Raw genomic sequence first — 13,505 nt, 5'->3', positions numbered from 1 at the left:
CAGAGTCAACCACATTGCTGTGGGTCTGCTGTCATACATAGGCCAGACCAGGTAAGGAGAGCAGATGTTCTTCCCTGAAGGACGTTAGTGAACCATATGTTCATTGGTTATTGTTACTCTTAATTTCAGACTTTTATTTCCACACTCTGCCGTGGCGGGGTTTGAACCCGGCTCCCCAGACGTGACGACCTGGTCTCTGGATTAGTAGTCAGCAATAATAGCACAAGGCCATTATTGCCGCTGATGCCTTGGCAAAGATGATGGTGAGCTGCTGCCTTGAATAGCCGCAGTCCTTGGTGTGTGGCACCACCCACACTGCTGCCACCGTATGTTGATGAAAGGTATGAATGTTGAAAGCAGTAGATAGTGCTAATCAAGAGGTTATAATGTCCTAGATGGCTTTGAACTTGAGTGCTGTGGGGGAGTATTCTACCTTGATCCTGGTATGTGCTTTGTAGATGATTGACAGGCATTTGCGAGTTACACACCACAGAATTTCTAGCCTCTGAACTGTGCTGGTAGCCACAGTATTCATGTGGCTTGTCCAGTGTAGTTTGTGGTCAATGATAATTCCCAGGATGTTGGTACTAGGGGATTCAACAGCAGTAAATGTCAAATAGTAATAATTGGATTATCGCTTGTTGGAAAAACATGTTACTTGCTATTTATTGGGCCAAGTCTGGATGTTGTCCAGGTCATGCTGCATATTGACATGGACTACTTCAGTAGGAGTCAAAAACATTGTATAATCATTAACTATCACTCCTGCTTCTGATCCTATTATAGAGGGAAGGTCACTGAAGAATCTTGTTTGTTCTAGGACACTATGCTGAGTAACCCTTGCAGTGATAAATGTGGACTGAGATGTTTGACCTACAACAACCGCAGCCATCTTCCTTTGTGCCAACTACGACTCAGACTGACAGAATTTCTCCCAATTCCCATTGATTCTAGTTTTGCTCAGGTTCTTTGATGCCATACTCAGACAATTATGCCTTTTGTTATCTCACCTCATCTGTGCTAATCAGTTCTTTTATTCATGTTGAACCCAGCCTGTAATGAAATTCGGAGTCGAGTGGCCCTGGCAGAACGCAAACTGAGCATTAACAAGCAAGTTGTTCCTTTGAAAGAACTGCTTGATAGCACTGTCAATGACCCTTTCCATCACTTTGCAATGATAGAGAGTTGACAACAGCCTCCATTAAACCAGGTTGATCTCCTGGCTTGGTGGTAGTAGTAGTAGTAGTAGTAGTAGTAGAGTTAGAGATATGTTGGCCCGTAAGGTTGCATGTTGTGGTCCTGCTTTTGATGGCCTGCAGCATCTCATGGATGCCGCATGTTGAATTTATAGATTCCCTACAGTATGGAAGCAGGCCATTCGGCCCATTGAGACCACACTGACCCTCTGAAGAGCATCCCACCCAGACCTATTCCTGCAACCCTACGTTTCCCATGGCTAATCCACCTAACCTGCACATCCCTGGACATGATGGGCAATTTAGCACGGCCAATCCACCTAACCTGCACATCTTTGGACTGTGGGAGGAAACTGGAGCACCCAGAGGAAACTGAAACTGACGCAGACACAGGGAGAAAGTGCAAAGTCCACGCAGACAGTCGCCTGAGAGCAGAATTGAACCTGGGTCCCTGGTGCTGTGAGGCAGCAGTGATAACCACAGCTACTGTGCTGCCCTGCTAGATACGTTGCTAAATCTGCTCAAAACAAGGTGCATGTCCCACACAACACAATGTATTTTATTCTGTATGAGGGGACAGGACTTCATCTTTACAATGATTCTGCAGTGATCACCTCTACTGTCATGGACAGAGGTATCTACAACAGGTAGATTGATAAAGATGAGGTCAAGTATGTCTCTCCCTGCCCATCTAGCAGGTGTGCCCTGTTGGCTTGGCCAACTAAGTCAGTAGAGGTGCTATTAAGCACTCTTAGTGATTGCCATTGAAGTCTCCCATCCAAAGTATATTCTTTACCCTTGCCATCCTCGATGTTTCCTCAAAATAATGTTCAATCTGGAGAAGTACTAATTTGCCAGCTGAGAGGCAGTGGGAAGTTTCCTTACCCATGTTTTGATTTGAAGCCATGTGACTTCATGGGAACAGAAGTCAATTTTGACTATGCCCAAGGAAACTCCCTCCAAACTGTGCTGCCACCTCTGGTGGGTCTGCCCTGCTGGTGAGCCAGGACTCATCCAGGGCGGCATTTGGGCAGCACGGTGACTCAGTGGTTAGCACTGCTGCCTCACACCGCCAGGGACCTGGGTTCAATTCCACCCTCGGGCGACTGTCTGTATGGAGTTTCCACATTCTCCCCGTGTCTGCGTGGGTTTCCTCCGGGTGCTCCAGTTTCCTCCCACAGTCCAAAGATGTGCAGGTTAGGTGGATTGGCCATGCTAAATTGATCATTGTGTTCAGGATATGTAGATTAGGTGGGTTATAGGGGGACAGGTCTGGGTGGGACCCTGTGAGGGTCGGTCTGGACTTGTTGGGCCGAAGGGCCTGTGCCCACACTGTAGGGATTCTATGATTCAGATACATTGATGGTGTGTCTAGGATATTGTCTGTAAGGAACAATTCGCTTCCTGTTGATACCAGCTGGTCAATCAGGTTTTTTTCCCCCTTTTTCTTTAGACTTTGTAGTGGCTTAACAACTGAAGTGGCTTGCTTAGCTATTTCAAAGGTCAGTACCGAGTAAACCACATTGCTTTGGATCTGGGGTCACATTTAGATCAGATAAGGACAACAAATTTCTTAAAGGGGCACTACTGAAACTGGTGGGTTTTGATAATTAGTGACAATAGTTACCTGGTCACCATCAGACCAATTTTTAATTCCAGATTCTATTGAATTCAGATTACACTGTCTGCTGTGGTGAGATTCAAGCCCATGTCCCCAGAACATTTTAATCTGGAAATATGGATTGCTAATCCAGTGATGTTACCATTGTGCCATCATCGCCCTGAAACTTCTCTCCCAGTTGAAACACTGAAGGACAAAGTCACGATCATTGCTACACACTTCATTCTTTGGACATTGTAGAGGGTTAGCCAGTCGGTGAAACAGACTGTTCACATCCTTGGCATCCTATTTGACCCTGAGATCCTTAAAATCGCCAATATTGCCTATTTCCCCACCTCTGTCCATAACTAACCAGGCTTGGATTCTTCTGTTGAAGTTTTCACCCAATCCCTTTAATTGCCCCTAGAATCAACCATTTGGAGAAGGGTCACTAGACCAAAAAGGTTAACTCTGATTCTTCTTCACAGATGCTGCCAGACCGGCTGAACTTTTCCAGCAACTTCTGTTATTGTTCCTAATTTACAGCATCTGCAGTTCTTTCAGTTTGCATTTGATACAAGTTGTTGTGACTGGTAGGCGAAATGGCTTGAAGCCTAACAAAGCACAGGGTCAGGAATTAGAGGCTTAAGATGCTTTTTTTTTAAAAGATACTGCATTTTACTTGTTCTTCCATAGCTGTCTGAGCTACTTTAAATGTCTGTCTGTCTTGTGATCCGGGGGTAAATAAGAACACATTGAATTACTGTCTTCCTTTCCTTCAAATCCTATAGCTGTTTCATTCTGATTGTTGGAATTCTAATCTCTGTACTTTTTTCTCTTTGGATTTTCTAGTTTGAGCTTATCTGGAAGATTGGTCAGCCTTACGGGCAGGGATTTTGACTTTTCTTTTTAGAATATGAATGCGACGTGTGTTTTTTTTCCTTTAAATTCTTATCTCTTCCCATCATTCTATCACCGAATATTTTCCATTTGCTCATCAAAACTGTTGCTACGCTATACTAATGGCCAACTTCTTCCAAAAGAAATGTTAGCTTTTTTAAAAAAGCAATCATTTAATAATTGGTCTAGTTAAGGGAATTACAGGCACCCATTGCTAACTTCTTTGACATTCTAGGATTCAGTATCTGTGGGAAATGGACCTTTTTTCTTTATGGCTATAACTGTGTTCTCATCTTTCTATCTTGACCTCTGATGTAAATGATAACTGCTTACAGCTGCATAAAGTCAGCCTTTTGGATTCTCTGAATTTATTGTGGTTTGAAACTTCCATTTTTGATGTCAAATATCCAAGCACTGTCCTAATTTGACGTCAAACTTTGACTCTCCCTGCAGATGGTATGCATGGAGTTTTACAGCTTAGACAGAGACTGTTCGGCCCATTGTCTCTGTGCTGGTCATCAAACAGCTATCTAATCTTCCCATTTAGCAGCACTTGGCCTGTAGTCTTGTCAGCTGTGGTATTTCAATTGCTCATCTAAATAGTACTTTTAAATGTTTCAACCACCTTACTCGGGCAGTCAGTTCCAAATACCCACAGCCCTTTTAGGTGAAAAGATTTTTTTTTTCCTCAAGTCCCTTCTTAGCCTCCTGCTCCTGACCTTCAAACTGTAGCCCGTATTTGTTGATCCCACTGCTAAGGGGATAAAGCTTATCAAAACTGTCTGTGCCCCTCAACTTTATACACATCAATCAGATTCTCTTCCACCTTCCCAGCCCCCTCCCCATTCTCCTCCACACCCGTACCCCCAGCCTAGGCATCATTTCTGGTTAATCTGTTCCCACCCTCTTCAGTGCAGTCACATCCTCCCTTATAGTGTGGCCTAACTAACTTACTGTTCGAACATGACTTTACTGTTGTTTGCAGTGCCTTGACTGATAAAAGGCACTTATCTTAGATACCTTCTTAAATACCTTTTACCCATCTATCCTGTTGCCTTCAAGGATGTGAATATACACACCAAGGTCCACCTGATCCTCTGTATTTCCTAGGGTCCTACCATTGATAATGTATTCCCATGCCTGTCTCAAAATGCATCATCCTACACTTTTCAGGGGTAAATTACATTTACTGCAGTTCAGCCCATCTGACCAGCCAGTCTATTATCTTGTAATCTAAGGTGTTTTCTTCTTTGCTCTTTGCCACACCATCAATTTTCATGTCATCTGAGAACTTACTGATCTTCTACATTCATGTCAAGGTCATTTCATGTGCACAAAAACCAGCAAAGGATTCTGTCCTGAACCCTATGGTACACCACTTGACACAGACATCCAGTCTCTCTTACATGCTGTCTGACCCATCACCCTTTGCTTCCTGCTACCAAGTCAGTTCTGGATCCAAGTTGACAAATTGCCCTGGATTCCATGGGCTGCTATCTTTTTAGCCAGTCTGCCATTTTTGACCTTGTCAAAAACCTTACTGAAGTCCGTGTCAGCGACATCAAATGCATTGCCTTTATCAACTCACCTGGTCACCTCTTCTCAAAATTCAGTTTCATTTGTGAGACATCATCTCCCCCAAACAATACCCTGCTGACTATCCTTGATTAATCCTTGTCTCTCCAAGTGGACGTTAATTCTGGTGTCTCAGAATTTTTTTTTTCCTACCAAGGATGTTGACTCTCTGACCTGTAGTTTCCTGATTATCCCTACCACCCTTCTTGAATAATGGAACCACATCAGCTGTCCTCCAGTCATCTGGCATCCCATGAGTAGCCTGCAAGGATTTGAAAATTAGTGTCAGTGCATGCAATCTCCTCCCTTTCCTCCCACAGCAGCCTGGGATGCATCTAATCTGGGCTTGGAGGTTTATCTAATTTTAAGCCTGCAAAAACCACGAATATTTCCTCCTATTTAACGCTAATTTGTTCAAGTATATCACTGTCCCCTCTCTGATTTCTAGGCTGACGTTATCCTTATTTATTATAAATGCAGATACAAAATGCTCATTTAAAACCTCACCTAAGCCTTCTGACTTCACATGCAGATTACCTCTTTGGTCCCTAATGGGCCGTACAGTTTCCCAGTTATCTCTTTGCACCTAATATACTCTCAAAACCCCTTTTGATTATTCCTTTAACATTACAGTCATGGAGTCATACCACATGAAAATAGACCCTTCATTACAATCAGTCCATGCCAACCATAATCCCAAACTAAACTAATCCCATCTGTCTGTGCTTGGCCCAGATCACTCCAAACATTTCTTATTATTGAACTTATCCAAATGTCTTTTAAATATTTGTAACTGTACTGGCATCCACCACTTTGGAAGTTCATTCCACACATGAACCACTGTGTAAAAATGTCCTTTTTAAGTCTTTCTCCTCTCACCTTAAAAATATGCCCCTAGTCTTGAAATCCCCCACCCTAGGGAAAAGACACTTGCCATTCACCTTACCCCTATCCTTCATGATTTTATAAATCTCTGGAGGGACACCCCTCAATATCCTATGATCCAGTGGTTGGGAGGGGGAGGGGGAGCCCAAACTATCCAGCCCTCCCTCATGACTCAAACCCTCCAGTCCAACCAGACAACATCCTGGCAAATCCTTCCCGAACCCCCCCAGCTTAGTAATATTCTTCCTATAACAGGTACCAGTGTTCTTCGTCATGCCCCTTCTTTGCTCTTGTAATTTATCTTTTTTAAGCGGCCCCAGCACATTGTATACTGTTTGCGCATCTGTCATTTCTGAGCCTTTGGTATCTACCTTAAGCTTGCTTTCTTGTTTTTTCTTATCCAATCCTGTGTATCTCTTGGCACCCAGGGTTCTCTGTACTTGTTCCACTCCTTACTTTCATGGGGACATGTTGGCACTGCACTTCACTTCACTATTGCCCTTTTCGAATGCCTCCCGTATTGACTTTCCTGCCATAACATCAATGTTTAGTTTCAACTTGGTTATTGACCTGTATTTGGAAGTTACCATAATGTGAGAAGAAAAATGGTCATCAATTTGCTACCCAATAAGAGAATTAAGGATAGTTAACTAGCACCATAATCTGCCCTTTAGCATGAAAAATTCTTTCTTCAATGACACTGCCTAACCTGTACTCCTAGGTATCTAAATATCTGCTATACTTCACAAAAGCCGTTGCTTTGGAAAACGTAGCAGAACCACTACCCAGAAAGCAGCAGTCCTGCCACCGTAAGGTATTTTGAATAAGTAGTTGTTTTTAAACTGGGGTACCATACGCTGATTGATACATCATTACTTCATACTGGGCAGAGACTGGCATCAAGGGGAGGCCATTGGCTAGTGTTATTATCATTAGATTACCTGATTTTCTGGATTAATAATCTAATGACCTGGAGATCCTGTTTCAAATCCTGCCATGGCAGATGCTCGAATTTGAATTCAATAAAAAAAAACTGGGATTAAGAGTCTAATGATGACTATGAAACCATTGCCTATTGTCAGAAGAATCCATCTGGTCTCTAATGTTCTTTAAGGAGGGAAACTGCTGTTTTTACCTGGTCTGGCTGACATGTGACTCTAGACATATGGAAATGTGGTTGACGCTCAACTCCCCTTCACGTGATTATGGATGAGCAATAATCATTGGACGTCTATGTGCTGTGAATGAGTTTTTTTTAAGAATTGGAATGTTACTACATTTTAGTAATCTAGGGTCACAGGCTAATGCTTTGGATTCAAATCCCACCATGTTGCTGGTGTCATTTTAAATTCAATTAATACATCTGAAATTGGAAACTAAAGAAGTTATCATTTATTTTTATTTTTATACTTAGTCCTTTTAGGAAAGGACTTGTCATCCAATCTGCTGTCTTTAGCTGGCCTTGGTCTGGCCTAAATGTGACATCACTGCACATTGCAGTGGTCTATGCGAGCCACTCAGTTGAAGGACGTTTTAGTGATGGGCAGCAAATACTGGCCTTTCCAGAGACACCAGCATCTCATGTGCTAGTAGCCTTCAAAAAAAATTCCAATAGTCTTTAAAACATATTTCTAGTAACATATTTTTAAGGTATACATCCAATTTCATTTGTTTGAAATAGAACTTCTAAATCAATGTATTAGTTTTTTAGTATTTATATGCAGGAAAATGAGTTGAAATCCTTTACGAACTCAAATTAAACTTGCGTCTCGATTAACGTAAAGGTTCAAGCCAAGTGGTTAAGCTACCCTAAACTTAAAACTCAGTATCCACAAGACAGAACTTGAACCTTTTTAATGTGGCACAGAACCTCCCAAAGTAGAATGAACTTTATAAGTAGAGAAAGGCGGTTACAATTTTCCTTGAGTATAGTCAACAAGTCTATTTAAAAAAAGATTCCCAACATCCCCACCCTCTGACACTGCCAAAAAAAAACTTCAAATGTGCAAGATGGCACGCTGACTCAGTGGTTAGCACTGCTTCCTCACAGCCCCAGGGACCCGGGTTCGATTCCACCCTCAGGCCACTGTCTGTGGAGTTTGGACATTCTCCCGGTGTCTGCGTGGGTTTCCTCCGGGTGCTCCCGTTTCCTCCCACAACCCGAAGATGTGCAGGCTAGATGGATTGGCTGTGCTAAATTGCCGTAGTGTTCGGGGAAGTGTAGATTAGGTGGGTTATAGGGGGATGGGTCTGGGTGAGATGTTCTGAGGGTCTGTGTGGACTTGTTGGGCCAAAGGGCCTGTTTCCACACCATAGGGATTCTATGAAAGACTAACTGGAGAGTGTACAGTTTGTGAGCTGGTTTTCTCCACCCAGTTTGAGCATCTTTCACAACCTCTTGTGTGCTTTTGTTCAGGACAGTGATCCACAAGGAGAGAGAAGCTGAATGAGCCAACAACTGCACATCGAGCCAACAGCTGCACATTGAGTCTGGCTGTATGTTGGCTGCTTCTCCCTCTGGGTTTCCTTTATCCAGACAGAGAGTAAATGCAGTGTAAGAGTAGACTTTCAAACATTCACCTCATAAAGCTTGATTGCTAATGTCCGAGAGAACAGACTTGTTGTGGTATTTACCCACTCCCCCCCAATCTGAGGAGAAACACCCAAACATATGGAAATGTTGGGGAAAAAAAACCAGCCAGTACTTGATAGGCTATAGAAGGTTTCACATTGTAAGTCTATAATTGACTAACCCAGCCATTCAAACAATTTTGCGTTGTGGGCGTTTCTTAATGCTTGCCAAAGCAACTTATCCCTCTCTATTTTGAAGCTTTTATAGATGATCTACTTGGTCTCTTAGTTTGTGGCTTTTCTGTGCAAAATATTTATAAATATAATAACTTTAAAGGGCTGTACACCCATTCTTAATAGGTACATGTCTTGGTGTTTATTTATGAACTGAGTCCCAGACTTATAGCCAATTGAACTGACAACTGTGACCCAAAACCTGTTTTAATAAGACCCAATAAAAGTTCAGTTGGGTGATGGATGAATTGAAGCTAATATGTCTGCCATTAAATTAATCACCACCTTCATTACATTTGGCATTTTGGCCTGCATTTTTCATTTAATGCTAGCCCTTGGGTCTGTCTAATCAGAGCATCGTTGAGTGAGAGGCTGTCAAATGTTCTTTAACAGAAGACTAAGGTGGTCATGCAAAGTGTTTTGAACAGAAAAATAGCTAAATTATCAGAATCATCACAGCAAAAAAGTTTGTCCCCCAACTGTCTCGATGCAGGGTATTAAATTGAACTTCCTTTTTCTGTTGATTCTTTGCCTTATCCCTGGTTTCCATGTCTGCTATATCTGCTTCTTGCTGGTTTCTGTAATGAGGTTATGCAGCATAGAAACATAGAACTAGGAGTAGGAGTAGGCCCTTTTTGAGCCTGCTCTACCTTTATTGTGATCACAGTTGATCGTCCAACTCAACAGCATGTTCCTGCTTTTCCCCGATATCCTTTGATCCCTTTCACCCCATGTGTATTTCCAACTCTTTGAAATCAGTGTTTTGGCTCTGACTGCTTTCTGTGATAGCCAGTTCTACAGGCTCACCACTCTGAATGAAGACATTTTTCCTTATCGCATGCCTAAATTGTTTATCCTCTATTTTTAGACTGTGCCCCCTTGTTCTGGATGCCTCCACTGTCAGGAACATCCTTCATGCATCCATCCTATCTAGTCCTGTTAGAATTTTGTAGGTTTCTAAGAGATTCCTCCCTCATTCTTCTGAACTCCAGCGAATGTAATCCTAGTCCAACCTGTCCTCAAGTCAGTCCTGCCATCCCAGGCATCAGTCTGGTAAACATTCATTGCACCCCTTCTAGAGCCAGAACATTCTTCCTCCGACAAGGAGAGTAAAACTGCACACCGTATTCTAGATGCAATCTCGCCAAAGTCCTGTGTAACTGCAGCAAGACACCCCCACCTCTGTACATGTCTTCTCGCTAATGAAGACTAACATAACATTTGCCGCCATTATTGCCTGTGACACCTGTATGCACTCGAATAGTGTGCGAGGGCACCCAGGTCCCCTTGCACATTCCCCCCTCAATTTTTAGCCATTCAGATAATCTGCCTTCCTGTTTTTGTTACCAAAATGATTAACATCACAGTATCCACATTATACTGCATCTGCCGTGCATTTGCCCCACTCACTCAGCCTGTCCAAATCTCAGCATATAGTACATCTTTAGAACATGAGAGGAACCTCCAGACTTCCCTAGACACCAAAGCCTACAATGTGTTGTGATGATACTATGACTTTAAGAGGTGTATTTTGTCCTGGTTTTTTATGAAGAATGGTTGAGACAGAGGTGCCAAGCAGTTCTGCTTCAAAGCCAATAAAGTAAATAGCTTATGAGGCTTTGGTTTTTTTTTAAGTTTAAACAGTAGAAGTGGTCTGAATGGCTGATGTCAAGCTCCCACAGAACCATAATTTTTTTTAAGTTTTAGTTTTCAGTACTTGCTGGGGTGTTGAAACTGGATTTGGAAGCTTCCCTCTCTGTTACAGCTGGAAGAGCTGGCCTTCTCTTTCTGCTGCTAGAATTTCATGTGAGACAATCTGTTCCACTGAATTTGCTTTTGCCAAGGGTAATTTTAATGGGATGTTACTAGATTGGAAGAGTTAATTAGTAGCAGTTAAAATGTTATTTTCTTACATATTTTGATATGTTTACAGTTAAGCCAACTTTTCAGTTTTATCTCTTTATTTTGTCTGTATTTTAAATATAGAGTATGAATAAAAAATGTTTTGTTTCAAGCCTGCTTTTTGATCAATTGAATTGCAACTGGAGCACAACATACAACACCTTTTTAAAATAAGAAAAAAAGAAGTTAGTCTAGACTCTACCTTAATATTTTTTTCATAGTAAACTTTATTCATAAAAAGAAAATCCTTGTCCATCTTCATTGGCACAAACGTGGTTTATTTCTGCATAGTTGCATATCAAGTAAATACAAAGCATTGGAGTTTAACTATACACAAAACCAAAGACCTCCCTTACACATACAATACTAATATTTACATACATTTGACACACTAGGAGGGTCTGATAAACTGAACAGACCCCCATTTACCTTCAGGAAGACCTCATACCGTGGTCTTTTACCCCGCTGCACCTTGGCGGCGGCAGCTACCCCAAGCTTTAGTGCATCCCTCAGCACATAGTCCTATACCTTGGAATGTGCTGGTCTGCAACACTCAGTTGGGGTCAACTCCTTGATCTGAAGACCAATAAGTTTCAGGCAGACCAAAGGGCGCCTTTCACTGAGTTGATGGCCCTCCAGGTGCAGTCGATGTTTATCGCGGTCCAGCGTCTCAGCTGCATGGGGTGAACTTCAACAAAAACCATTGCATCTCCCTCCAGACTTCCTTTGTAAAGGCACATTTCAGAAGGAGATGTGTGACATGCATGCACCCACATGCCCACTGTCTTGCCACATTATTGGGTAGTTGAATTATTGAGATGGCGTATGTCTATCAGAGGCCATCTGCTTGAATAAACATTCCACATATTTACATGTATTTTTTCTCTGCCAAATGCCTGATTTTAACTTTTGAGTGGGTTTTAAGTGAATTAGAATTTCCCCTTAGATGTATGTTAATGGACTGGGCTTTTCTTTTAAAGTATGTTGGTTTCAGGCACCCTGCTAACAGCATATGTGTAGTGATGTTACAAGGGAAGTCTGCAACCATTGCAAATTCACAAGCTCTCTTATCTGGGCTTTGGTTAATGTTTACTGCTTATCCCAGCCGTAGTTAAATGGGATCCATTCAGTTATCGGACCTTCCCGTTGCCTCAAATGTATGTCAATATAGTGTTGTACAAGTAAGAGATGCCTTTGGTTTGTTTGCTGGATAGAGTCAAAACCAATGTTTGTTTCCTTGATGTGCTACTGTATAGAACTGAACAACTTCAGTGACTATGTATATAAAAGATATTTTAATGAATAAAGTATATTTATTTGAAAGTGAAGAGTTTACTACTTAGCCCTGGTAAACAGGTTTGGTGAGTTGATTCTTTAAGCAGCTATATACTGTAGACTGGAGGTGCCCCTGCTGCAAACTGAAAGGAACCATTTGCAAAGATGCTCAGGGCTTAGATGACTTTGACAGCGACTGACCTGCTGGCATGAGGCCTAGAGCAGTCTGCCTGAGCAAGTGCAAGGCTTTTGATGTACTACTGTTCAGACAGATCCAAGAGTTCTGTCCTCCGCACTCTGTGCTCAGTATGCCTTGCTGTAAGGTATGCTATTACCTGCTGCCTTTTGATAGGCACAGCTGCTCTACGTGCTGGTTACTCAAGGTGCTGTTGCAATTACCCTTCCTGTAATGGCTGTGTATAAATGAAACCCTTAATAAATAGCACCATTTTGAAGAAAGTAAAGCTTACTGACAGTGATGAGACAAAAAAAAACAGTGAGAAGCAATTTTGATGGTGGAATCTCTCTAAGCAATTGACTTGGCACATAGATCTCATGGATCATCTTAGCCCTAGGCAAGTGCCTCTTTAAGTATTGCTTCAGTCACTCCAGGTTTACTGGCTAGTTTCAGACCATGCCAAACCATACATGATATACACTGTGCTGATCCCAACTGCCATCAAAACGTATATGTTTAACACAATACTGGACGGCGATTTATTGGTAATAAGGACGCTATATTTGTGTTAACCACTGGTTAAAATTGTGTCTCAAGTTAATACATTTTTGTTTAAGTTGAACTTCATTTAACTACTGGATGGAGCTTTTACATCAAAAGAGTGGCAAATCTAACTTATCACTTGGACTATTGATTCATAGCTTAGGCATATAAGATTGGCATGACTTGAAACTAACAATTAACTAGCATATATTAGTGTATTATAAGAAGCAAAGCTATTTAATAAATCAAGCAAAAAAAGACATCTACTTAGCTGATTAAAAGCATGTACATTTTCTTTAAATAAAATTTGCCTTTCTTGGTTTTCATTAATTTTAATTTTGCTAATTACAAAGCGTACTAGCAAGCATTGGTTTACAGGCATGGTCTTGAATCTTGACCGGGCTGAAATTGCTGCTTGTAAGTCCTCTTTATAAATACTTGTTTTTTTGCATTTTTTACAATATCATTGCACATGAGTACTTTGTTCCACAAGTGGAGTTTCAGATTTCTGATCATTTTTATGTTTAAATTAAATTGTAAATACTTTAGAAATACCATTGGAATGTTTGAACCAAATGTATGATACTTAGTTGCGGTAGTAAGTGATTATATTTCCTATCTGTTTCAATCATGAGTCTCCCCTCCC

The sequence above is a fragment of the Rhincodon typus genome, chromosome 25 (assembly GCF_021869965.1).
Source record: "Rhincodon typus isolate 14 chromosome 25, sRhiTyp1.1, whole genome shotgun sequence".
Taxonomy (NCBI): domain Eukaryota; kingdom Metazoa; phylum Chordata; class Chondrichthyes; order Orectolobiformes; family Rhincodontidae; genus Rhincodon; species Rhincodon typus.
Note: the sequence above shows the minus strand (reverse complement) of the source record.